The sequence below is a fragment of the Hemitrygon akajei genome, unplaced genomic scaffold (assembly GCF_048418815.1).
Source record: "Hemitrygon akajei unplaced genomic scaffold, sHemAka1.3 Scf000172, whole genome shotgun sequence".
NCBI classification, from domain to species: Eukaryota; Metazoa; Chordata; class Chondrichthyes; order Myliobatiformes; family Dasyatidae; genus Hemitrygon; species Hemitrygon akajei.
The window spans coordinates 876,423-901,062 of NW_027332058.1; the positions used below are offsets into that span (position 1 = coordinate 876,423).

The 24,640-nt window shown below is 43.5% G+C and overlaps 1 pseudogene; it reads left to right on the top strand.

Moving 5' to 3' along the window:
• The first annotated feature begins 1,436 nt into the window (after positions 1 to 1,436).
• On the top strand, positions 1,437 to 21,877 carry LOC140724193 (uncharacterized; annotated as a pseudogene).
• Positions 21,878 to 24,640: the final 2,763 nt, after the last annotated feature.

Sequence of the window (24,640 nt, forward strand, 5' to 3'; positions counted from 1 at the left end):
AGGTGTTTCCTGAAAGTAAACCTCATGAGCTTGTGCTGCAGCACAAGTTAGAAAAATTAAAGATGGAGGCTGCGGAAGGCAGAGGCAGTTTGAGGGTTGGGAGGCAGAAAAACAGGGAGGAAGCAGAAAGACAGCGGCTGTTTGAGCTGGAAAAGATAGAGAGATTGCAGCAAAGGGGTCTAGAGTTAGACTCTAGTGTTAAGTTTAAGGCCAGTCAGGAAGTTAAATCGGTACCTCCATTTGACGAGGCATGGGTTGATATATACTTTCAGCATTTTGAGAAGGTTGCTCAAAGTTTAAAGTGGCCAAAAGAGGGTTGGCCCTTTCTCTTACGAAGTGTAATTAAGGGGAAGGCTCAGCAAGCCTATTCTGCTTTGACAGTTGATGAAGCAGCTGATTATGACCTAGTGAAACAGTCTGTGCTCAAAGCTTACGAGTTGGTCCCAGAATCATACAGGCAAAAGTTTGGAAATTTGAGGGAATCTGTGAAACAGACTTATATGGAACTTGCTTATGAGAACTTTGTGTGTTTTGACCGCCGGTGCACATGTAAAAATATAAATGATGATTGTAACAGCTTGAAAGTGTTGCTTTTAATTGAAGAATTCACAAAGTGCATTCCTGATGACATAAAGACCTATTTAGATGAAAAGGATGCTGCCAATTTGCAGGAGTCTGATAGAATAGCAGATGAGTTTGTTTTTGCTCATAAGGTTAAGATTATCCCGAATAACAGCTTCCAAAAGAGTAGCAGGGATCACCATGGTAAACCTGAAATTAAAGCTGGAATAGTGACAAGAGTAAGGATGAAGGGAAGCAGTTGAAGGAGAAATATTCTGGTCTCACTTGTTACTATTGTAAGAAAGCTGGTTATATGATGGCTAATTGTTCCATCCAGAAGAAGAAAAAGGAAAAGGAGTCAGTCCCGAATACCTGTGTTCAATATGGTGAAGCACCTATCAATCCACAGGGTTCTGAACATTCTCTTTCAGGCTGAGTTAAGGTCTGAGAGGTCTGACCGTGTTAAGAAGGGATTCGATCATTTCATGTCAGATTGGTTTGTATTAGTAAAGGAAGGGTCAACCCCGGTATGAGTGAAAATTCTTTGAGTTACTGGGGCTTCTCAGTGAGTTATATCAGACAGCGTTCTAAAGTTTGGTGATGAGTCTCACACTGGTGAGGTAAACCTTACTAAATTCATTGAGGCGACGTGTTTTCCGTGCCATTGCACAAGGTAACTTTACAGTCAGGGTTGGTTTCGGGACCTGTTACGATCGGAGTATGCTCCAGTTTACCAGAGGAAGATGTTAATTTGCTGTTAGGGAATGACCTGGGAGATGGTAAAGTTGTTCCTGCAGTGCAGTTAACAATTAACCCAAACACTGATGACCCACAGATGGATTTTAACATTTATCCTTCCTGCAGGAACTCGAATTATGGCTAAAATGTCTGCCGATGCAGAAGAGTTTATCGCAGAACAGAACCAAAACCCTAAGTTTGAAGCTTTAAAAGAAACAGCTTTCTCAGATGATGAAATTAAGAAAGTGCCAGTAGGGTATTATCACAAGGATTGAGCGATAATGAGGACATGGAGGCCACCTGCTATACCAGCGAGTGAGGAATGGGCAATTGTTCACCAAGCTGTAATTCCTAAAGTTTATAGGACTGAAATTTTAACTTTGGCCGACATTCTGCCCTCAGTTGGCCATTTTGGAGTGAATAAAACTGTAAACAGGATTATGAAATAATTTTACTGGCCTAATCTGAGGAAAGATGTTGTGACCTTTTGCAGAACCTGTCACATTGGTCAAGTTGTTGGTAAACCTAATCAGATCTCCACAGTGCCCCACTGTAGTCTATATACAACTGCATTTGGTGAACCCTTTTCAAAATTTATAGTGGATTGTGTTGGCCCATTGCCAAAGACTAAATCTGGCCATCAGTATCTGCTAGCTATTATGTGTACTGCATCCAGATTCCCAGAGGCAACACCTCACAGAAATATTAAAGCTAAAACTGGCGAAGGCTCTTACCGAGTTTTTTACTTTATTTGGTTTGCCTAAAGAAATCCAGTCTGACATGAAATAATTTTACATCTGGATTATTCCAGCAGGTAGTTGATTAACTGGGTGCGAAACAAATTACATTCTTTGCGTTCCATCCAGAATTACGATGGGTTCTAGAAAGATTTCATTCTGCCCTCAAAACTGATTAAGACACAATGTGTTCCACACTGTCTCTCTCTCTCGCTCCGTGCCTTGTAAATGCTTGACAAATACATCATCGGACGCACGCACACACATGCCAAAAAAAGACATACTGTGTTGAAAATGGAAAGGACTGACATGAAGGAATATATTTGCTTTTGTTCGCAGTAAGAGAGTTGGTACAGGAATCACTGGGCATTAGTCCATTTGAATTTGTATTTGGTCATAGTGTGAGGGGTCCTTTGACCTTGTTAAAGGAACAATGAATTGATGGGGATGTGCATGTTAACTTGTTAGACTAAGTTTTGAAGTACAACAATGAAATACTCCAGGCCTGTAGTTTAGCGAGACAAAACTTAAAGATTTTTCAAAACAAAATAAGTGTTTGATAAGCGGGCTTGCGAAATAAAATACCAGGTGGGGGATAAGTTGCTTACCTTATCTCCAATGTTGACGAATCCACATCAGGCGAAACTCAATGGACCGTATGAAATAGTCGTTCAAATTAATAATGTGAGTTATGTTATCAAAACACCCGACTGACGTAAACTAACACAGGTGGTACAGATAAATATAATAAAGCCTTATTTTGACAAGCAGGCACCATCTGTGAGTGTTGTTGTCAAAACATATGAATCTGGTAACCCTGAGAATGAAACAATTGACTCGTCTGAGAATTTTCACAAGCAAAACATGGTCCCATTAAGCTAATGAACTCGGTTGTTCCAGAAAATATTGATAACAGGTTGGCTCATCTGCAGCCAGAGCAACAACAACAGCTGAAGGAATTAATTCTGAAGTTTAAAGATTTATTTCCCGATGTTCCCAAGCAAACCACGGTCGCAATACATGATGTAGATATTGGTCAAGCCAAACCGATTAAACAACACCAATATTGCATGAACGTAGAAAAGTGTAAATAAGTTGAGCAAGGAATTGAATATATGCTGGAAAATGGTATTGTTAGCCCTTCAGCATCAGATTGGAGCTCACCCTGCGTTATTGTGCCCAAACCTGATGGTAGTGTTAGATTTTGCACTGATAAAAGGAAGGCAAATGTCCTACCCTAGGGTAGATGATTGCATCAATAAGGTTGGAAAATCTAAATTTCTTACAAAGATTGATCTGTTGAAAGGGTATTGGTGTGTTCCATTGACGGACAGAGGTAGAGAAATTTCTGCGTTTGTGACAACATCTGGGTTGTATGAATACAATGTTTTGCTGTTTGGAATGAAAAATGGTCCAGGAACATTCCAGAGAACGTTTGATTCTGTAATTCGAGGATTAAAACACACAGATGCCAATATTGATGACTTAGTCACAGGTAATGACACTTGGGAAGAGCATATCTCTGCAGTATAAAAGCTGTTTGACAGGCTTTCCCAGGCCAGCCTTACAGTTAACTTGGCTAAGAGTGAATTTGGCCATGACACTGTGACCTGTCTTGGCTATGTTGTAGGTCAAAGCAAGTTGGCTCCTGTTCGGGCAAAAGTCCAGGCAATTTCTCAAGTTCCTATTCTGACTGCTAAGAAGGCTCTTAGAAGGTTTCTGGGAATGGATGGATATTATCGTAAGTTCTGAAAGAACTTTGCTGCTATCGCTCTTCCTCTGACTAATCTCCTGAAGAAGGTTGAAAAGTTTGTTCGGACCGAACCTTGTCAGTAGGCATTTGATCGGTTGAAAGTTATTTTTTGAGATTAGACCAATCAATGTAGTATTGTCAGCAAATTTAATTAGCAGATTGGAGCTGTGGGTGGAAACACAAGTCATGGATGCACAGAGAGTAAAGAAGAGGTCCAAAGAGACAACCCTGTGGGGTATGTATGCTGAGGGTCAGAGAGACAGAGGTGAGGGAGCCCATTCTTACCACCTGCTGGGGATCTGACAGGAAGTCCAGGATCCAGCTACACAAGACAGGGTGAAGGCCGAGGTCTCTGAGCTTCTTGTCGATACTTCATGCTTCGTATGGCTACTGCTCTGCCTATGACTGCAAGGAACTGCAGATAACTTTCGAGAGCAGAGAACATCAGAGAAACAAGCCTCCACTCCATGGACTCTCCCTACACTTTCCCTCCCTCGGAAAAGCAGGCCATGTACACAAAGAAGCTCATAACCTGGACATTCTTGCTGCAAATCCGCTCCCACATTGGCGGAGAGATACAAAAGCCGTAAGGTGCGTAACATCAGGCTGAAGGATGGCTTCCTGTCTGCAGTTATAAGCCAAATGAAGGATAAAATGGACTCGACCTCACAATGTAACTCGACTTGACCCTGCACCATATGTCTATCTGCACTGCACTTTCTCTGCAGCATTAATGCTTTGTTACAGTTATTGTTTTGTCGTATATCAGCTCAATGTACTGTTGTAATGTATCTATCTGTGCGGATGGTACGTCAGGCAAGATTGTCACTGTAGCTCAGTACATGATGATAATAAACAAATTTCCCCATTTTAATTGTGTGGAAATATTAGACAGACTGAGCTTCTGCTCTGGAACCACAGAAGGAAACTGAACTGTGGTCATTTCTGAGGAAAGCAAATATATGGAAGATGCTTCAATCTCACATTACGATCTGCAGTAACTGGGATCAGGTGACCGGTGGTGGGTCTCCTATATCAGTATCAGAATCAGGTTTAATAGCACCGGCATGTGCCATGAAATCCGTTGTCTCTGCGGTAGCAATAGAACCTAATTCTTAACAAAAGATTTTAACAATTGTGATTTAAAGTAAGAATATATATAGTGCAAAAATAGAAAAAATAAAAATGTAATAAACTATTTTAATTGTGTGGAACTATTTGACTGACTGGGTTGTTGCTTTGGAAATTCTGAAGTGAAGCTGAATTAAACTTTACACATTTATGAGAAGCTCAGATAAATGCAAATAGCTAAATTCTCACATAAATGGGTCAAACACCCAGAAACATCGGCTGCACTTCAGCACGTTGAAACAGTGAATGAAACATGCAGAAAATATTGCAGGAAAAAAAACATTGTCCACCCACAACGAGAGGACATGACAGATCGGGATCTCACTGCCTTGTCTGAACGGGGAAAGATGAAGCTACACGGACACGTAGAGCAGTGACCCGCAGATGCTGCAGATCTGCAGAAAAACATGAATGGGAAACGGGATCAGGTGACGGGTGGAGGGTCTCCCTCCTGAACCGGTGACTCTGCTCCTCTCCACTCACACGCTGCCCGAACCATCCGCCGCATTCCAAAAAATTATTCCATATTTACACCAGATACATGTCTACTTTTCCACACCATATCTACCCCGATCCCTTTCCCTCTACCCCCAGGTCACAGAGTCGCAGGCTCGATTCCCATCCAGGTCCGAAACATAATTCAATCCCAAACAGGAAGTGTTCACGTTTCATTTAAATCAGTTCTGTGTTTATAAACACTAATTTCTATTCACATTCCTCCGGCTTCAGTGGACAGGAACACTGAAACATCAAGTGAGAAACAGCAGGAGGTGGCCATTCGGCCCATCTAACCATCAACAAGATGGCGGCTGCTCTCCCATCTCAGCCACGTTTCTGTCCGATCTTCATTTCCTCGATCCCTTCGGTCACCACACATCTGCCGGCCTCTTTTCTACGTGAGGACGACCATTGAGTCTTCACCGCCCTCTGTGGAGGGGATTTACAGATATTCACCACCCTCGGAATGGAGACTTTTCCCCTCATTACAGTCCCGGACAGTCCACCCCCTTTTTCAGAGACTGGAATCCCTGGTTCAACCGGTAATGATGTTCAGAGTTATCACATTTGATCTTTCTTCAAGTTATGACCCCACCACCCCAGGGATCAGTCAGGTGAAGCTTCATTGCACTCTCTATAACAAATACTCTCTAACCTCCTTGTTCATCCTCTATGGAATTAATATCCATCTTCTGCAGCCCCGTGTTGCCCCAACTACTCACCTCCCACCCTTGTCACTATTTTCACATTCCACCTCCCCCTCACCTGGATCCACCTCTCACTCCTCAGCTCTTGCCCCATCCCCACCCCTCACCTCTTTTCTCTGACTATTTCCCGTCCACACTCTGTCCAGAGGGAGGGTCTCGGCCCGAAATGCTGACGGTCCACTTCCCTCCACAGATGCTGTCCGACCCACTGAGTTCCTCCGGCAGTTTGTGCTTTGGTCTGTATAACCCGTGTTAGTATGGGGAGCGGGATTTTACACCATATTGCAGGGTTAGAGTTAGGGTTAATGGACTTTTCGGTGAGAGAACAACATTTATCACGGGTTTCATCACAAAATCCAGTGTTGTGGGATGTAAAGTCCCCTGTTATGTGTCCGGCTGTGCCGTGTTGTTGGTGGAGTGGGCAGCGTGGTGTTTGTCTCGATTTGGGTCACAACACCAGAATTGCCAGCGGGGTCCACACACAGAGTATTAGTCAACAGAAAACCTCTCGTCCCTGCAGTCTTTGTCTCCTGGTAAACTCAACACGCTGACAGTGTGGACCATAGATACCCCTTCCTCTCAGAGTCAGGGAATCACTCAGACAGCTGATCGCTGAGAGGAATAATATTTATTGGTCATTAAAGTTCGCCCAGATTCGTTTGGACGGATTTGATGTGGAGTTCGGGGTGTCACAGTGAAAGGGCGGGACGGCCGAACTCTCTCCGTTGTCCAATCATCCTTCCAGGTGAGGCGACACTTCACCTGTGAATCTTCCGGGGTCGCCTATTGTGTCCGCTGCTCCCGATGCGGCCGCCTCTACACTGGTGACACCGGATCCTCCGCAGTTGTGCGGGGTAGGAATGTTTTTTAACGGGTGTCGATATTTTTCTTCCCTTTTGTGCGAGAGGGGTGGGTTTTGGAGGTTGATGATCGGGATTCCGTCCTTTTTAATGCGGGAGGTGTGGAGGGAGTTTCATTTCTTTTTTCTCTCTGAACGACTTTCATGTTTTCTTTGTTTCTTGGTTCTCTGGAGAAGAAAAAAAAAACAGCGTTATTTATGAATACCTGCTTTGATAATAAATTAACCTTTGAACTATCCACTCCGAGTGGGACTTACTTAGTTAGTCACTCAGATAGGAGCAGTCTGTGAATTCTCCCACCCAATTCACCAATTCCCCTTACACCACAGATATATTTGTCCAGATACTCCCCACACAAGACAGGCTGGAGCCAAAAATATTTACTACATGACAGACCCTAAAGAAAAATTACAAAATATTCATAATGGCTTACACACACAGAACAGACTGAAGCTGTCCTATCTCTGCAAATGAGTGCACAAGGAGATAAGCATCCTGAAACCCTAGCTAGCTACCCTGAAGAAGAAATATGGCTCAGCACGGCTTAGCACATTGGTTGATCATCAGAAGATTCTTTCAGAAAAACAGGCTGCTATTTTTTAATGTAGTGTTAACCCTTTTACATACTTTATCATTCCCTCCTTTAGATCATTCATGATCAACAAAGTAGTAACTTTTTACGGAGAAAGCAAACAAGTACAGCATTAACTTCTCAGTGGGTAAAAACGGCATACATCAGTAATTATAACAATGATATGTACAACCATTTGGACATAATGCAATATCTTGCCCCACATATTACCGACAGGTCTTCGAAGATCACCATTTCGACCCTTCGGTGAACCCGTGTAAATCCTGCCCTACTCTCTTGATGCTGTCAGTCTCCTTGGCAGTGTGCTTGGAGAGGGATGTAACGTTAGTAGCCTCATCAGGGATATAGGTGCAGCATTCTATGTCAATAACAGCACAGGTTCCCCCTTTCTCAGCTGGGATAAAATCTAAAGCCATACGATTCCGTACGACTATTTGCCGGATTGCAATCATTTCAGTGGATATTTCTGTTACCTGGGCCTGTGTTTCTGTCAGGGTCCCTGCAGTATTGTGGCCAGCTCCTCAAGTGCTTATAGCCAAATTGATTATCTCTCGTGAATTCCTGGCTACTCCATAGGAGAGAAAAGCGATCATCCAAAATCGCTCAGTCTCAGTTATTCCTCTCGGCTGATGGGCACCTGCGGTTCTGGCCAGGATGCATGTTTCCCAGTATAGGAAGTTCCGTTTGGTGGGGGCCTGCGATACCATCCCTCAAAACACCGACAGCCACAGTCATCTCTGATTGGACCACAGTTCCTCACTCTCTTCCGCAGGTGTTATTTGAGGAAGCCCAGGCTGAGAGTTCCTCACTCTGGTTGATCAGGATTACAGACATTGGAATCATAGTTTTACCCAGCAGGTCCCTGGTTCTACCTGTTTGGCAAGGTGTGACAGAGAGACAGGAAGGTGTTAACATGGGGGCTTCCGGAAAGACATAATCACGGATACCTCTGTTACATTCCTGTAACGGTTTAAATGAACCAGCAGCAATAGACCACACCTGGAGTGTGCTTTTGATGTTAAAACCACTGGCTTTATTCGTATCTACTTATAATATAACAAATTAAGCAAAATAATCAAAAGCTAAAAGTGTTATGAGGACACATATGTGTAAATATAACTCCCAAGTCACTGAGCGCAGGGAATACCAAGCTTAAAGTCTTGAGATGGTAAAGTATGACATTCAGTTCATCCACGGAATCAATGACGAGAGAGAGAGATATTTGTAATCCAAGGTGAATGTCGAGAGAAGGCAATTACGTTGAATTCCACAAATTCCACAGTGGTAAAACAGGATAACAGTCGCTGTAGGTCTTATCCGTCGTTGTTCTAAATCCACATACGAATTATCACCAAAAGTAGCTTATCACAAGAGTACTGTCTTCAGAAGGAACTACCACCCAAGCAAGGGTTAACACACAGGTAGATTCCGCAAGGTACTCCCAATCCAGACCCAACACACAAAGTATTACCGACAGTGATTTCCACAGAATATCCCTTCTCACTAGTGTTTACTACATAACACACCCGAATCCACCTAAGGGTTAACAAAAGTGGTAGCCACGGGATACTCCAATAAAATCCCCATATGGATTATACGAATTATCACCAACAGTGATTGTTCACACGCGTACCTCTTCAAGTGAATTACCACACCCAGGCAAGGGTTAGCACAAGTGGTCCTCACAGGATACTCCCAAACCAACAGATCCACTCCAATGGATCAAACTAAGTGACAATCACACATTCGGTATACGCTGGATCAATAGTCAACCCACCCTTGTGGGCATAGGAGAGTCCAAACAGTGGCCTTTGGCCTCTAGGAACCTTTGTTTCGAACTTTCCATCTTCTTTCTTTCTCTCTGGCTGACTGTGTTTGTGACTGTCCTTGCTTAAATAAAACAAACTGTGAGCTATGTAAACACAAGCTGCAAGCAAGTGTAAACACGCTGCATCGTCAAATAGTTCCGCCCCTCTATACACAGGAATTTAGTAGGAGAATTTAGAATTTAGTATTTTCTCCCCGTATTGCCTTTTTAGTTATCTTCTGTTGCTCTTTAAAGGTTTCCCAATCCTCTGGCTTCCCTCTCATCTTTGCTATGTTACACATCTTCTCTTTTATTTTTATACTGTCCTTGACTTCCCTTGTCATCCACGGTCGCCCCCTATTCCCCTTAGCTGGCTTTTACCACTGAGATGGTGCGGGACTACAACCAGAGGCCATGGGTTAAGGGTGAAAGGTGAAATGTTAAGGTGAACATGAGGGGAAACTTCTTCACACAGACGGTTATCCGGGTGTGGAATGAGCAGCCAGCACAAGTGGTGCATGCGAGCATGTTTTCAACATTTAAGAGGTTCGTGTAGGTGCCTGGATGGTAGGGATGTGGGAGTGGGCAGTTTAATTAGTTCAGCACAAACCAGATGGCCCAAATGGCCTGTTTCTGTATTGCAATTTTCCACAAGAACCTGAAGTAACGCTAATATTCACTCTAAGTCCTTTTAACAGCTGTGCAGACCAACCATTCACCTCAGCAGGGATTTTTTATATGGCGTTAAAATTGTGGAACTTTAAGTTAATAATACGTAACAGAAAATCCCAGATGCACGTCAGGAAAGACTATTTGTGTGAGAGTGTTTCATTTACTGTGGGGCCAGGTGCCCATGCAGCTCAGCAGGAAGAGGGAATAATACCAATGGAGAGAGTCAAACTGAGCCAGGGTACAAATTGTAGATGGCAGAAATGCCCCATTCTTATAGAAATAGGAAGAGCATCAGGGAATTGATGGTCATTCCAGATACCAGCACTCTGCCCAGTCAGGAGATGATTTCTCTGTCCAACTTGGGTTCAACCTCATTGTAACAGTGAGGAACAGCCAGATCAAAACTTGGCGACTCAAGCAATCTCATCTGAAATGTTGTCCTACAGCCATTGATGGACTTTGTAAATCATTACACAGGTTAAAACGAGAAGGAATTTGTCTCCAGGAATCTCAAACACAACACGCCAGTTTTGCTGTCTCTGTCCAGATATTTAAGAAGTGGAGCGAGGAATTCAATCGACTATCCTTCCTACTCAGACTGTGGGGAGGGATTTATTCGGTCATCTGACCAACTGGCACGCCCTTCATCTTACACAGGAGAAAGGACGGTCACCTGCTCAGACAGTGGGAATAGATTCACTCGGTCATCTCAACTGAAGGTACATCAGCAAGTTCACACTGGACAAGACCATTCACCTGTTCTGTTTGTGAGAAAGGATTCAATTGGTCTTCCCACCTGCGGACACACCGTCAGTTCACACCGGGCAGAGGCTGGTGATCTGCTGAATTTGTGGGAAAGGATTCACTCAATCATCTGACGTAATGGCACACCAGCGGGTACACACTGGGGAGAAGCCATTCACCTGCTCAGAATGTGCGAAACGATTCACTCGGTCATCCAACCTACAGAGACACCAGAGAGTTCACACTGGGGAGAAGCCGTTCATTTGTTCAGAATGTGGGAAGCGATTCACTCGCTCTTCCACCCTACAGATACATCAGCGAGTTCACACTGGGGAGAAGCCGTTCACTTGCTCAGTCTGTGGGAAGGGATTCAGTCAGTCATCCAACCTACGGAATCACCAGCGAGTTCACACTGGGGAGAAGCCGTTCACCTGCTCAGTCTGTGGGAAGGGATTCAGTCATTCATCCAACCTACAGAGTCATCAGCGAGTTCACACCGGGGAGAGGCCATTCACCTGCTCAGTCTGTGGGAAGAGATTCACTCTATCACACCACCTACAGAGCCATCAGCGAGTTCACACTGGGGAGAAGCCGTTCACCTGCTCAGTCTGTGGGAAGGGATTCAGTCATTCATCCAACCTACAGAGTCATCAGCGAGTTCACACCGGGGAGAGGCCATTCACCTGCTCAGTCTGTGGGAAGGGATTCACTCTATCACACCACCTACAGAGCCATCAGCGAGTTCACACTGGGGAGAAGCCGTTCACCTGCTCAGTCTGTGGGAAGGGATTCACTCAGTCATCCAACCTACAGAGACACCAGCGAGTTCACACTGGGGAGAGGCCATTCACCTGCTCAGTCTGTGGGAAAGGATTCACTCAGTCATCCACCCTACAGAGACACCAGCGAATTCACACTGGGGAGAAGCCGTTCACCTGCTCAGAATAAGGGAAAGGATTCAGTCAGTCATCCCACCTACTGGCACATCAGTCAGTTCACAATGGGGAGTTGCCGTTGTTATGAATCCCTAGATTTCGTTTGCTGTAGACTGCCAGTTTAAGAGAGAGAAATTAAAAAGTTAAATCAGTTTGACTTGCAGCTTGTTTACATCGCTCGCAGCTTGTTTAGTTTTAACCGAGGACACAGACACTCAGAGTCAGACGGAGACGAAGGAGGTAAAATGGAAGGATCAAAACAAGGGAACTAGTGACCAAGGGTCACTGATTGCAATTTTCCTATGCCCACAAGGGTGGGTTAATTATCGATTCAGCGTACTCAAATGTGTGGTTGTCACCTCGTTTGATCCGTAGGAGTGGATCTGATTTGGGGTATCCTGTGAAGACCAGTAATGTGTTAACCCTTGCCTGGGTGTGGTGGGGTAATTCACTTGAAGACGATACCCCTTGTGACAAGTCACTTTCCGTGATAATTCGTATGTGGATTTGGAATGATGACGGATAAAATTTACAGCAGCTGTTGTCTCGTTTTACCACCATGAAACCTGTGGAATTCGACATAATTGCCTTCTCTCAACATTTACGCTGGATTACAAATATCTCTCTCATCACCTATTGCATGGTTGAACTGAACTTTCATACTTTGCCATCTCAAGACGCCAAGCCTTGTTTCTCCCGAAATCAATATTATATTTGCACACATATATACACATGACACATTTGTTTATCTTGTTTAAATTATTATATTCTAAGTAGATTCTAATAAAGTTGGTTCTAACATTAAAAACAGACTCCAGGTGTAGCCTATTGCTGGTGTTCGTTTCTAAAGCGTTAAAATTCATAACAAAATTTGGGCCTGCGTCTGGGATATGAACAGATTTGGGGGCGTAGTCATTAATTATCGATTTCATTGGGGAAATTCCTTTTGATTTATTTGTGTGTGAAAAATCTGTAGCAATGGATGTTGATAAATGTCTCGAAGTGCCAGGCATTGGAGGACGCCAGAAGGATTGAGTTGTTACATATTGGTAAAAGGTTAAAACTTGCTAAGGGGAAATCGACAATGAGGAGGGCACAGATGCGGAGTGTAATAGCCGAACATTATGTATCTGAGGGTGTGTTTAAAGTGGACGAGTTGGAGGTGTTTCCTGAACGTAAACCTAGTGAGCTTGAGCTCCAGTACAAGTGAGAAAATTAAATGCGGAGGCTGTGGAAAGGCAGAGGCAGTTCGAGCTGGAAAGGATAGAGATATTGCAGCAAAGGGGTCAAACGTTAGACTCTTGTGATAAGTTTAAGGCCAGTCAGGAAGTTAAATTGGTGCCTCCAGATGGCTGCTCAGAGTTTAATGTGGCCAAAAGAGGTTTGGCCTATTCTCTTACAAAGTGTAATTAAGGGAAAGGCTCAGCAAGCCTATTCTGCTTTGACAGTTGATGAAGCAGCTGATTATGACATAGTGAAACAAGTTGTGCTCAACGCTTACGAGCTGGTCCCAGAAGCATACAGGCAGAAGTTTAGAAATTTCAGGAAGTCTGTGAACCAAACTTATATGGAACTTGCTTATGATCAGTTTTTGTGTTTAGCTGCTGTTGCACATATAAAAATATAAATGATGATTTTAACAGTTTGTAAGAGTTGATTTTAATTGAAGAATTCAGAGGGTGCGTGCCTGATGACAGAAAGAGATATTTAGATGAAAATGATGCTGCCACTTTGCAGGAGTCTGCTGGATTAGCAGATAAGTTTGCTTTAACTCATAAAGTTCTGAACATTCTGTTGAGGCTCAGTTAAGGAAAAAGGAAAAGGAGGCAGTTCCGAATGCCTGTGATCAGTCTGTTGAAGCACCTGTAAACCCACAGGGTTCTGAACAATCTGTTTGAAGCTCAGATAAGGAAAAAGGAAAAGGAGGCAGTCCCGAATGCCTGTGATCAGTCTGTTGAAGCACCTGTCAACCCACAGGGTTCTGAACATCCTGTTGAGGCTCAGATAAGGATTTGAGAGGTCTGACACATTTAAGATGAGATTCGATCATTTTATGTCAGACGGGATTGTATTATTTAAGGAAGGGTCAACCCCGGTACCACTGAAAATTGTTTGAGATACAGGGGCTTCTCAGTCACTTATATGAGACAGCATTCCAAAGTTTGGTGATGAGACTGAAACAGGTGAGGTAAATCTTATTAAAGGCATTGGGGGCGGTGTGGTTTCTGTTCCATTGTACAAGGTAACTTTACAGTCAGGGTTGGTTTCGGGACCTGTTAAAATCGGATTGTGCTCCAGTTTCCGGTGGAAGATGTTACTTTCCCGTTAGGGAATGACCTGGCAGATGTTAAAGTAGTTCCTGCAGTGTAGTTGACAACTAAGCCAACCACTGACGACACACAGATGGATTTTAACATTTATCCTTCCTGCGCAGTAACTCGAAGTATGGTTAAAAAGTCTGCCGACGCAGACGGTTCTGTGCAGCATGATTCTGATACCCATGATAGCCAAAATCGGGATTCAGGTTATGATGACTTGTCAGGGACTTTTCTGCCTTCATTGTTTCAACAGGATTCAGGTGGCAAGTTTGATGAAAAAGATTTATCCCTGTCTAGGAAGGAGTTTATAGCAGAACAGAACCGAGACCGTGAGACTGAAGCTTTAAAAGAAACAGATCTCTCAGATGATGAGATTAAGAAAGTGCCAGTAGGGTATTATCTCAAGGATGGAGTGATAATGAGGAAGTGGAGGCCACCTGCTATACCAGAGAGTGAGGAATGGGCAATTGTTCACCAAGTTGTAGTTCCTGAAGTTTATAGGACTTAAATTTGAACTTTGGCCCACAGTATGCCCTTAGGTGGCCATTTTCGAGTGAATATAACTGTAAACAGGTTTATGAAATAATTTTACTTGCTTAATTTCAGGAAAGATGTGACCTTTTGCAAACCTGTCACACTTGTCCATTTGTGGGTAAACCCCACCAGGTCACCCCAGTGGCCCCACTGTAGTCTATACCTGCATTCGGTGAACCCTTTTCTAAAGTTATAGTGGATTCTGTTGGCCCAGTGCCGAAGCCTAAACCTGGCCATCAGTAGCTACAAAGTATTATGTATACTGCATCCAGATTCCCAGAGGCAATACCTTTCAGAAATATTAAAGCTAAAACTGTAGCGAAAGTTCTTACCAAGTTTTTTTTCACTTTTTCTGGATTGCCTAAAGAAATCCAGTCTGATCAAGAAAGTAATTTTACACCTGGATTATTTCAGTAGGTATTTTATGAACTAGGAGCTGAACAAATAACATCATCTGCGTACCATCTGGAATCACAAGGGCTGCAGAACGTTTTCATTCTACACTCAAAACAATGATTAAGACATAGTGTGTTGAAAATGGAAAGACTGGGATGAAGAAATATATTTGCTTTTGTTCTCAGTAAGAGTCAGTACAGGATCACGGGGCTTTAGTTCACTTGAACTATTTGGTTGTAGACTGAGGGGAACTTTGACTTGTTAAAGGAACAGTGGATTGATGGGGATGTACATGTTAACTTGTTAGACTATGTTTTGAAGTTCAATAAAAACTACACCAAGCGTGTAGTCTAGTGAGACAAAACTTAAACATTTCTCCAAAAAAACTGAAGTGTTGGTTTGATAAGCGGGCTTGCGAACGAAAATACCAGGTGGGGGATATCTTATCTTATTTTATCTCCAATGTTGACGAATCCACTCCAGGTGAAACTCAATGGACCGTATGAAATAGGCTCTCAAATTAACGTTGTAAATTATGTTATTAAAACACCCGACTGACGTAAACTAACACAGGTTGTACACAGAAATATGATAAAGCCTTATTTTGACAAACAGGCACCATCTGTGAGTGTTGCTGTCAAAACATATGAATCTGGTAACCCTGAGAATAAAACAATTGTCTTGTCTGAGACTTTTCACAAGCCAAACGTGGCCCCAGTTAGGCTAATGAACTCGGTTGTTCTGGAAAAAAAAAATGATAACAAGCTGGGTCATTTGCAGCCAGAGCAACAACAGCTGAAAGAATTAATTCTGAAGTTTAAAGATTTATTTCCTGATGTTCCCAAGCAAACCACGGTCGTAGTACATGATGTAGATATTGGTCAAGCCAAACCGATTAAACAACACCAATATCGTATGAAAGTAGAAAAGAGTAAATTGGCTGAGCAAGAATTTGAAAATATGCTGGAAAATGGTATTATTAGTCCTGCAGCATCAGATTGGAGTCACCCACCGTTATTGTGCCCAGACCTGATGGCAGTATTAGATTTTGCACTGGTTATAGGAAGGTAAATGCAGTAACAAAAACAGATGCCTATCCTATCCCTAGGGTGGATGATTGCATCGATAAAGATGGAAAAGCTAAATTTCCAACAAAGATTGATCTGTTGAAAGGGTATTGGTGTGTTCCATTGATGGACAGAGGTAGAGAAATTTCTGCGTTTGTGACACCTTCTGGGTTGTATGAATACAGTGTTTTGCCGTTTGGAATGGAAAAATGGTCCAGGATCATTTCAGAGAACGTTTGATTCTGTAATTCGAGGGTTAGAACACACAGATGCCTATATTGATGACTTAGTCACAGGGAGTGACACTTGGGAAGAACATATCTCTGCAGTAGAGAAGCTGTTTGACAGGCTTTCCCAGGCCAGCCTTACATTTAGCTAAGAGTGAATTTGGACATGCCACTGTGACTTATCTTGGCTATATTGTAGGTCAAAGCAAGTTGGCTCCTGTTCAGGCAAAAGTCCAGGCAATTTCTGAAGTTCCTATTCCCACTGGTAAGAAGGCTCTTAGAAGGTTTCTGGGAATGGTTGGATGAAGTTCAGCAAGAACTTTACTGCTATCGCTCTTCCTCTGACTAATCTCCTGAAGAAGGGTGAAAAGTTTGTTTGTACCGAGCCTTGTCAGGAGACATTTGATCGATTGAAAGCCATTTTTATGTCATTAACCTGTGCTCAGGGCACCTGACTTTACAAAGCCATTTTGTATAGCTGTGGATGCCAGTGATGAAGCTGCCGGGGCAGTGTTATTACAGAAAGATGATGATGATGTTGAACAGCCTGTAGCTTACTTTTCGAGAAAATTCAATGAGCATCAAATAAATTATTCCACCTTAGCGGGCTCACTTTTGACATTTAAGAAAAACTTGGACAGATATATGGATGAGAGGGGCTTGGACGGATAAGTCCCAGGTGCAGGTCAGTGGGACTAGGTAGAAAAATGGTTCGGCACAGCCAAGAAGGGCCAAAAGGCTTGTTTCTGTGCTGTAATGTTCTGTGGTTCTTAGAGAAAGAGTTGTTGTCACTCATCTTGGCCTTGCGGCATTTTGATGTCGATGTTTGTCCTGAGAAGAAACCTCTTGTAGTTTATACTGATCATAATCTGTTGGTGTTTTTCATTCAAGTAAAGGGCAAAACCAGATGATTGTTAAACTAGAGTCTGATTTTGCAAGAATATGGCATTGTGATAATGCATATGAAAAGCACGGACAATATCATTACCGTTTGTCTTTCCAGAAGCTGAGCTTACAGTTTTAATAGTGAAGCAGAATCTGGTATTTGCATACGATTCTACAATGTGTTACATGATAACCACACATGCATTATTTTACATACTGTAGCTTGCAGTTAAAATTTTTCTCTTTTAGAGCAAAAATATTTTTTTTGGGGGGGAGGGGAAGTGTTATGAATCCCTAAGTCTCGTTTGCTGTGGACTGTCACTTTAAGAGAGTACCTGAGTGAGGTGGGGACAAACAATTACGTCAGCCGCTGACTTTCTCAGCTCACGTTTGATTTTTACTGAGAGAGAGAGAGAGAGAGCTCAAGGAGGCGGGACTGTCTGATTTGCAGGTTGTTTCGTTTTAAGCGAGGACACAGACACTCACTGTCAGAAGGACGCAAAGAAAGAGAACAAAAGGATTTAGACAAGGAAGCTAGTGGCCAAGGGTCACTGTTTGGAACTCTCCTGTGCCCACAAGGGCGGTTTGATTATCGATCCAGTGCACATCGAATGTGCGCCTGTCACCTCAAATAATCCACAGGAGTGGATTTTTTTTGGGGAATCCTGTGGAGACCACTTACGTGTTAACCCTTGCCTGGGTATGTGGTGTGGCGATTCACTTAAAGACGATATCCCTAAAAGCAAACACGAGGAAATCTGAAATTCAAACAACAACGCACACAAAATGCTGGTGGAACACAGCAGGCCAGGCAGCATCTATAGGGTGAAGCGCTGTCGACATTTCGGGCCGAGACCCTTCGTCAGCACTAACCGAAAGGAAAAATAGTAATAGATTTGAAAGTAGTGGGGGTAGGGGGAAATGCGAAATGATAGGAGAAGACCGGAGGAGGTGGGATGAAGCAAAGAGCTGGAAAGGTGATTGGCGAAAGTGATAGAGAGCTGGAGAAGGGAAAGGATCATGGGACGGGAGGCCTCGGGAGAAAGGAGGGGTGTAGATGGAGAACAGGTAACAAGTAAATATGTCAGGGACTTGGGGAAAGAAATAAATGCATACACCAAAGTTATTACGAACTCCGTGGAGCGTGTGGGGATCTTCCAATATCCAGGCATTCCTTTTTTTTTAGGGATGTTAGGGGGGAGGGGTTAAGGGGAGGGGGGCTGGGTAACATTTTTCTCATACACTTTTATTTTGTAACTATTTGAAAACAATAAAAAAAGTTTAAAAAAAAAAAGAAGGGGAGGAGGGGCATTAACGCAAGTTAGACATTTTAATTACACGTCCCATTCCCATTCTGATGTGTCTATCCACGGCCTCCTCTATTGACAAAATGAATCCAAACTCAGGTTGGAGGAACAACACCTTATATACCGGCTGGGGAGCCTCCACCTGATCGCATGAACTTTGCCTTCTCTAACTTCCGTTAATGACCCTCCTCCCCTTCTTACTCCATTACTGGCATAGTTAGTTGTTTGCCTGTTCTCTATCTCCCTCTGGTGATCCTCCCCTCATTTCTTACGCCCGAGGCCTCCTTGACGAGAGAGAGATATTTGTAATCCAAGGTGAATGTCGAGAGAAGGCAATTACGTTGAATTCCACAAATTCCACAGTGGTAAAACAGGATAACAGTCGCTGTAGGTCTTATCCGTCGTTGTTCTAAATCCACATACGAATTATCTCCAAAAGTAGCTTATCAGAGGAGTACTGTCTTCAGAAGGAACTACCACCCAGGCAAGGGTCAACGCACAGATAGATTCTGCAAGGTACTCCCAATCCAGATCCAACACACAAAGTATTACTGACAGTGATTTCCACAGAATATCCCTTCTCACAAGTGGTTACCACATAACACTCCCGAATCCAGCTAAGGGTTAACAAAAGTGGTAGCCACGGGATATTCCAAAAAAAATCCCCATATGGATTATACGAATTATCACCAACAGTGATTGGTCACAGGGGTACCTCTTCAAGTGAATTACCACACCCAGGCAAGGGTTAGCACAAGTGGTCCTCACAGGATACTCCCAAACCAACAGATCCACTCCAATAGATCAAACAAAGTGACAATCACACATTCGGTATAGGCTGGATCAATAATCAACTCACCTTGTGGGCATACGAGAGTCCAAACAGTGACCTTTGGCCACTCGGCCCTTTGTTTCGAACTTTCCATCTTCTTTCTTTCTCTCTGGCTGACTGTGTGTCCTTGCTTAAATAAAACAAATTGTGAGCTATGTAAACACAAGATGCAAGCAAGTGTAAACACGCTGCATAGTCAAATAGTTCCGTCCCTCTCTCTCTCTCTCAGTAAGAATCAAACAGGAGACGGAAAAGCCAGTCTTGTTTACACAGGAATTCAGAAGGAGCATTTTGAAGTTAGTATTTTCTCCCCGTATTGCCTTTTTAGTTATCTTCTGTTGCTCATTAAAAGTTTCCCAATCCTCTGGCTTCCCTCTCATCTTTGCTATGTTATACATCTTCTCTTTTATTTTTATACTGTCCTTGACTTCCCTTGTCATCCACGGTCGCCCCCTACTCCCCTTGGCTGGCTTTTACCACTGAGATGGTGTGGGACTACAACCAGAGTCCATGGGTTAAGGGTGAAAGGTGAAATGTTAAGGTGAACATGAGGGGGAACTTCTTCACACATCCTGGTGTGGAATGAGCAGCAGCATAAGTGGTGCATGCAAGCTCAATTTCAACATTTAAGCGGTTCGTGTAGGTACCTGGACGGTAGGGATGTGGGAGTGGGCAGTTTAATTAGTTCAGCACAAACCAGATGGCCCGAATGGCCTGTTTCTGTATTGTAATTTTCCACAAGGAACTGAAGTAATACTAATATTCACTCTATGTCCATTTAACAGCTGTGCAGACCAACCATTCACCTCAGCAGGGATTTTTTATATGGAGTTAAAATTGTGGAACTTTAAGTTAATAATACGTAACAGAAAATCCCAGATACACGTCAAGAAAGACAATTTGCATAAGAGTTTTTCAGTTACTGTGGGGCCAGGCACCCATGCAGCTCAGCAGGAAGAGGGAATAGTACCAATGGAGAGAGTCAAACTGAGCCAGGGTACAAATTGCAGATGGCAGAAATGCCCCATTGTTATAGAAACAGGAAGAGCATCAGGGAATTGATGGTCATTCCAGATACCAGCTCTCTGCCCAGTCAGGAGATGATTTCTCTGTCCAACTTGGGTTCAACCTCATTGTAACAATGAGGAACAGCCAGATCAAAACTTGATGGACTTTGTAAATCATTTCAGATGTTAAAACGAGAAGGAATTTGTCTGCAGGAATCTCAAACACAGCACACCAGTTTTGCAGTCTCTGTCCAGATATTTAAGAAGTGAAGCGAGGGATTCAATCGACTATCCTTCCTACTCAAGACTGTGGGGAGGGATTTATTCGGTCATCTGACCAACTGGCACGCCCGTCATTTTACACAGGAGAAAGGCTGTTCGCCTGCTCAGACAGTGGGAATAGATTCACTCGGTCATCTCAACTGAAGGTACATCAGCAAGTTCACACTGGACAAGGCCATTCACCTGATCTGTTTATGAGAAAGGATTCAATTGGTCTTTCCACCTGCGGACACACAGTCAGTTCACACCGGGCAGAGGCTGGTGATCTGCTGAATTTGTGGGAAAGTATTCACTCAATCATCTGACGTAATGGCACACCAGCGGGTTCACACTGGGAAGAGGCCATTCCTTTGTTCAGAATGTGGGAAGCGATTCACTCGATCTTCCACCCTACAGATACATCAGCGAGTTCACACTGGGGAGAAGCCATTCACTTGCTCAGTCTGTTGGAAGGGATTCACTCAGTCATCCACCCTACAGAGACACCATCGAGTTCACACTGGGGAGAAGCCGTTCACCTGCTCAGTCTGTTGGAAGGGATTCACTCAGTCATACCACCTACAGAGACATCAGCGAATTCACACCGGGGAGAAACCGTTCTCCTGCTCAGTCTGTGGAAAGGGATTCACTCAGTCGTCCGACCTACAGAGACATCAGCGAGTTCACACCGGGGAGAAACCGTTCTCCTGCTCAGTCTGTGGAAAGGGATTCACTCAGTCATCCGACCTACAGAGACATCAGCGAGTTCACACCGGGGAGAAACCGGACTCCTGCTCAGTCTGTGGAAAGGGATTCACTGATCCATCGAACCTACAGAGTCATCAGCGAGTTCACACTGGGGAGAAGCCGTTCACCTGCTCAGTATGTGGGAAGGGATTCACTCAGTCATCCCACCTACAGAGACATCACCGAGTTCACACTGGGGAGAAGCCGTTCACCTGCTTAGTCTGTGGAAAGGGATTCTCTGATCCATCGAACCTACAGAGACATCAGCGACTTCACACTGGGGAGCAGCCGTTCACCTGCTCATTCTGTGGAAAGGGATTCACTGATCCATCGAACCTACAGAGACATCAGCGAGTTCACACTGGGGAGCAGCCGTTCACCTGCTCAGTCTGTGGAAAGGGATTCACTGATCCATCGAACCTACAGAGACATCAGCGACTTCACACTGGGGAGATGCCGTTCTGCTGCTCAGTCTGTGGAAAAGGATTCACTGAACCATCGAACCTACAGAGACACCAGCGAGATCACACTGGGGAGAACCCGTTCCCCTGCTCAGAATGAGGGAAGCGAATCACTCGGTCACCCAACCCACAGAGTCACTTGTGAGTTCACACTGGGGAGAGGCCGTTCACCGGCTCAGAATGTGGGAAAGGATTCACTCAGTCATCCCAAGTACTGGCACATCAGTCAGTTCACAATGGGGAGTTGCCGTTGTTATGAATCCCTAGATTTCGTTTGCTGTAGACTGCCATTTTAAGAGAGAGAAATTAAAACGTTAAATCAGTTTGACTTGCAGCTTGTTTTCATCGCGTGCAGCTTGTTTAGTTTTAACCGAGGACACAGACACTCAAAGTCAGACGGAGACGAAGGAGGTAAAATGGAAGGATCAAAACCAGGGAACTAGTGGCCAAGAGTCACTGATTACAACTTTCCTATGCCCACCACAAGGGTGGGTTAATTATCGATTCAGCGTACTCAAATCTGTGGATGTCACCTCGTTTGATCCATAGGAGTGGATCTGATTTGGGGTATCCTGTGAAGACCACTAATGTGTTAACCCTTGCCTGGGTGTAGTGTGGTAATTCACTTGAAGACGATACCCCTTGTGACAAGTCACTTTCCGTGATAATTCGTATGTGGATTTGGAATGATGACGTATAAAATCTACAGCAACTGTTGTCTCGTTTTACCACCATGAAAACTGTGCAATTCGACATAATTGCCTTCTCTCAACATTTACGCTGGATTACAAATATTTCTCTCATCACCTATTCCACGGTTGAACTGAACTTTCATACTTTGCCATCTCAAGACGCCAAGCCTTGTTTCTCCCGAAATCAATAGTCTGGGAGTTATATTTGCACACATATATACACATAACACATTTGTTTATCTTGTTTAAGTTACTATATTATAAGTAGATTCTAATAAAGATGGTTTTAACATTAAAAACAGACTCCAGGTGTAGCCTATTGCTGGTGTTCGTTTCTAAAGCGTTACAATTCATAACAAAATTTGGGCCTGCGTCTGGGATATGAACAGATTTGGGGGCGTAATCATTAATTATCGATTTCAATGGGGAAATTCCTTTTGATTTATTTGTGTGTGAAAAATCAGCAGCAACGGATGTTGATAAATGTCTCGAAGTGCCAGGCATTGGAGGACGCCAGAAGGATTGAGTTGTTATGTATTGTTGGATGGTTAAAACTTGCTAAGGGGAAATCGACAATAGGGAGGGCACAGATGCAGAGTGTAATAGCTGAGCATTATATATCTGAGGGTGTGTTTAAAGTGGAGGTGTTGGAGGTGTTTCCTGAACGTAAATCTAGTGTGCTTGAGCTAAAGTGCAAGTGAAAAAAAAATTAAAGATGGAGGCTGCGGAAAGGCAGAGGGAGAAAAACAGAGGGAGGAGGCAGAAAGACAGAGGCTGTTCGAGCTGGAAAAGCTAGAGGGATTGCAGCAAAGTTGTCGAGTGTTAGACTCTGGTGATAAGTTTAAGGCTAGTCGGGAAGTTAAATTGGTACCTCCATTTGACGAAACAGAGGTTGATAAACACTTTCATCATTTTGAGAAGGTTGCTCAGAGTTTAAAGTGGCCAGAAGAGGGTTGGCCTATTCTCTTACAAAGTGTAATTAAGGGGAAGGCTCAGCAAGCCTATTCCGCTTTGACAGTTGATGAAGCAGCTGATTATGACATTGTGAAACAGGCTGTGCTCAAAGCTTACCAGTTTTTCCCAGAATCATACAGGCAAAAGTTCAGAAATTTGAGTAAGTCTGTGAACCAAACTTATATGGAACTTGCTTATGAGAAGTTTCTGTGTTTTGACCGCTGGTGCACATATAAAAATATAAATGATGATTTTTGACAGCTTGCAAGAGTTGGTTTTAATTGAAGAATTCAGAGGGTGCGTGCCTGATGACATAAAGAGATATTTAGATGAAAAGGATGCTGCCACTTTGCAGGAGTCTGATAGATTAGCAGATGATTTTGCTTTAACTCATCAGGTTAAGTTTCTCCCGAATAAGAGGTTCCAAAAGAGTAGCAGGGATCTCCAGTGTAATCCAGAAATTAAAGCTGGGACTAGCGACAAGAGTAAGGATGAAGGGAGGCAGTTGAAGGAGAAATATTCTCATGTTACTTGTTACTATTGTAAGAAAGCTGGTCATATGATGGCTAACTGTTGTCTCCTGGGGAAGGAAAAGGTAAAGGAGGCAGTCCCGAATCCCTGTGATCAGTCTGTTGAAGCACCAGTAAACCCAGAGGGTTCTGAACATTCTGTTAAGGTTCAGATAAGGATTTGAGAGGTCTGACCCAGTTATGAAGAGATTCGATCATTTTATGTCAGATGGGATTGTATTATTAAAGGAAGGTCAACCCCGGTACCACTGAAAATTCTTCGAGTTACTTCTCACTCACTTTTATCAGACAGCGTTCTAAAGTTTAGTGATGAGTCTAACGCTGGTAAAGTAAATCTTATTAAAGGCATTGGGGGCAGCATGGTTTCTGTTGTAAAAGGTAATTTTACAGTCAGGATTGGTTTCGGGACCTGTTAAAATCGGATTACGCTCCAGTTTACCGGTGGGAGATGTTACTTTGCTGTTAGGGAATGACCTGGCAGATGATAAAGTTGTTCCTGCAGTGCTGTTGACAACTAAGCCAACCGCTGACGACCCACAGATGGATTTTAACATTTATCCTTCCTGCGCAGGAACTTGAAGTATGGCTAAAATGTCTGCCGACGCAAACGGATCTGTGCAGCATGATTCTGATACCCATGATAGCCAAAATCGGGATTCCTGTTATGATGACTTGTCGGGGACTTTT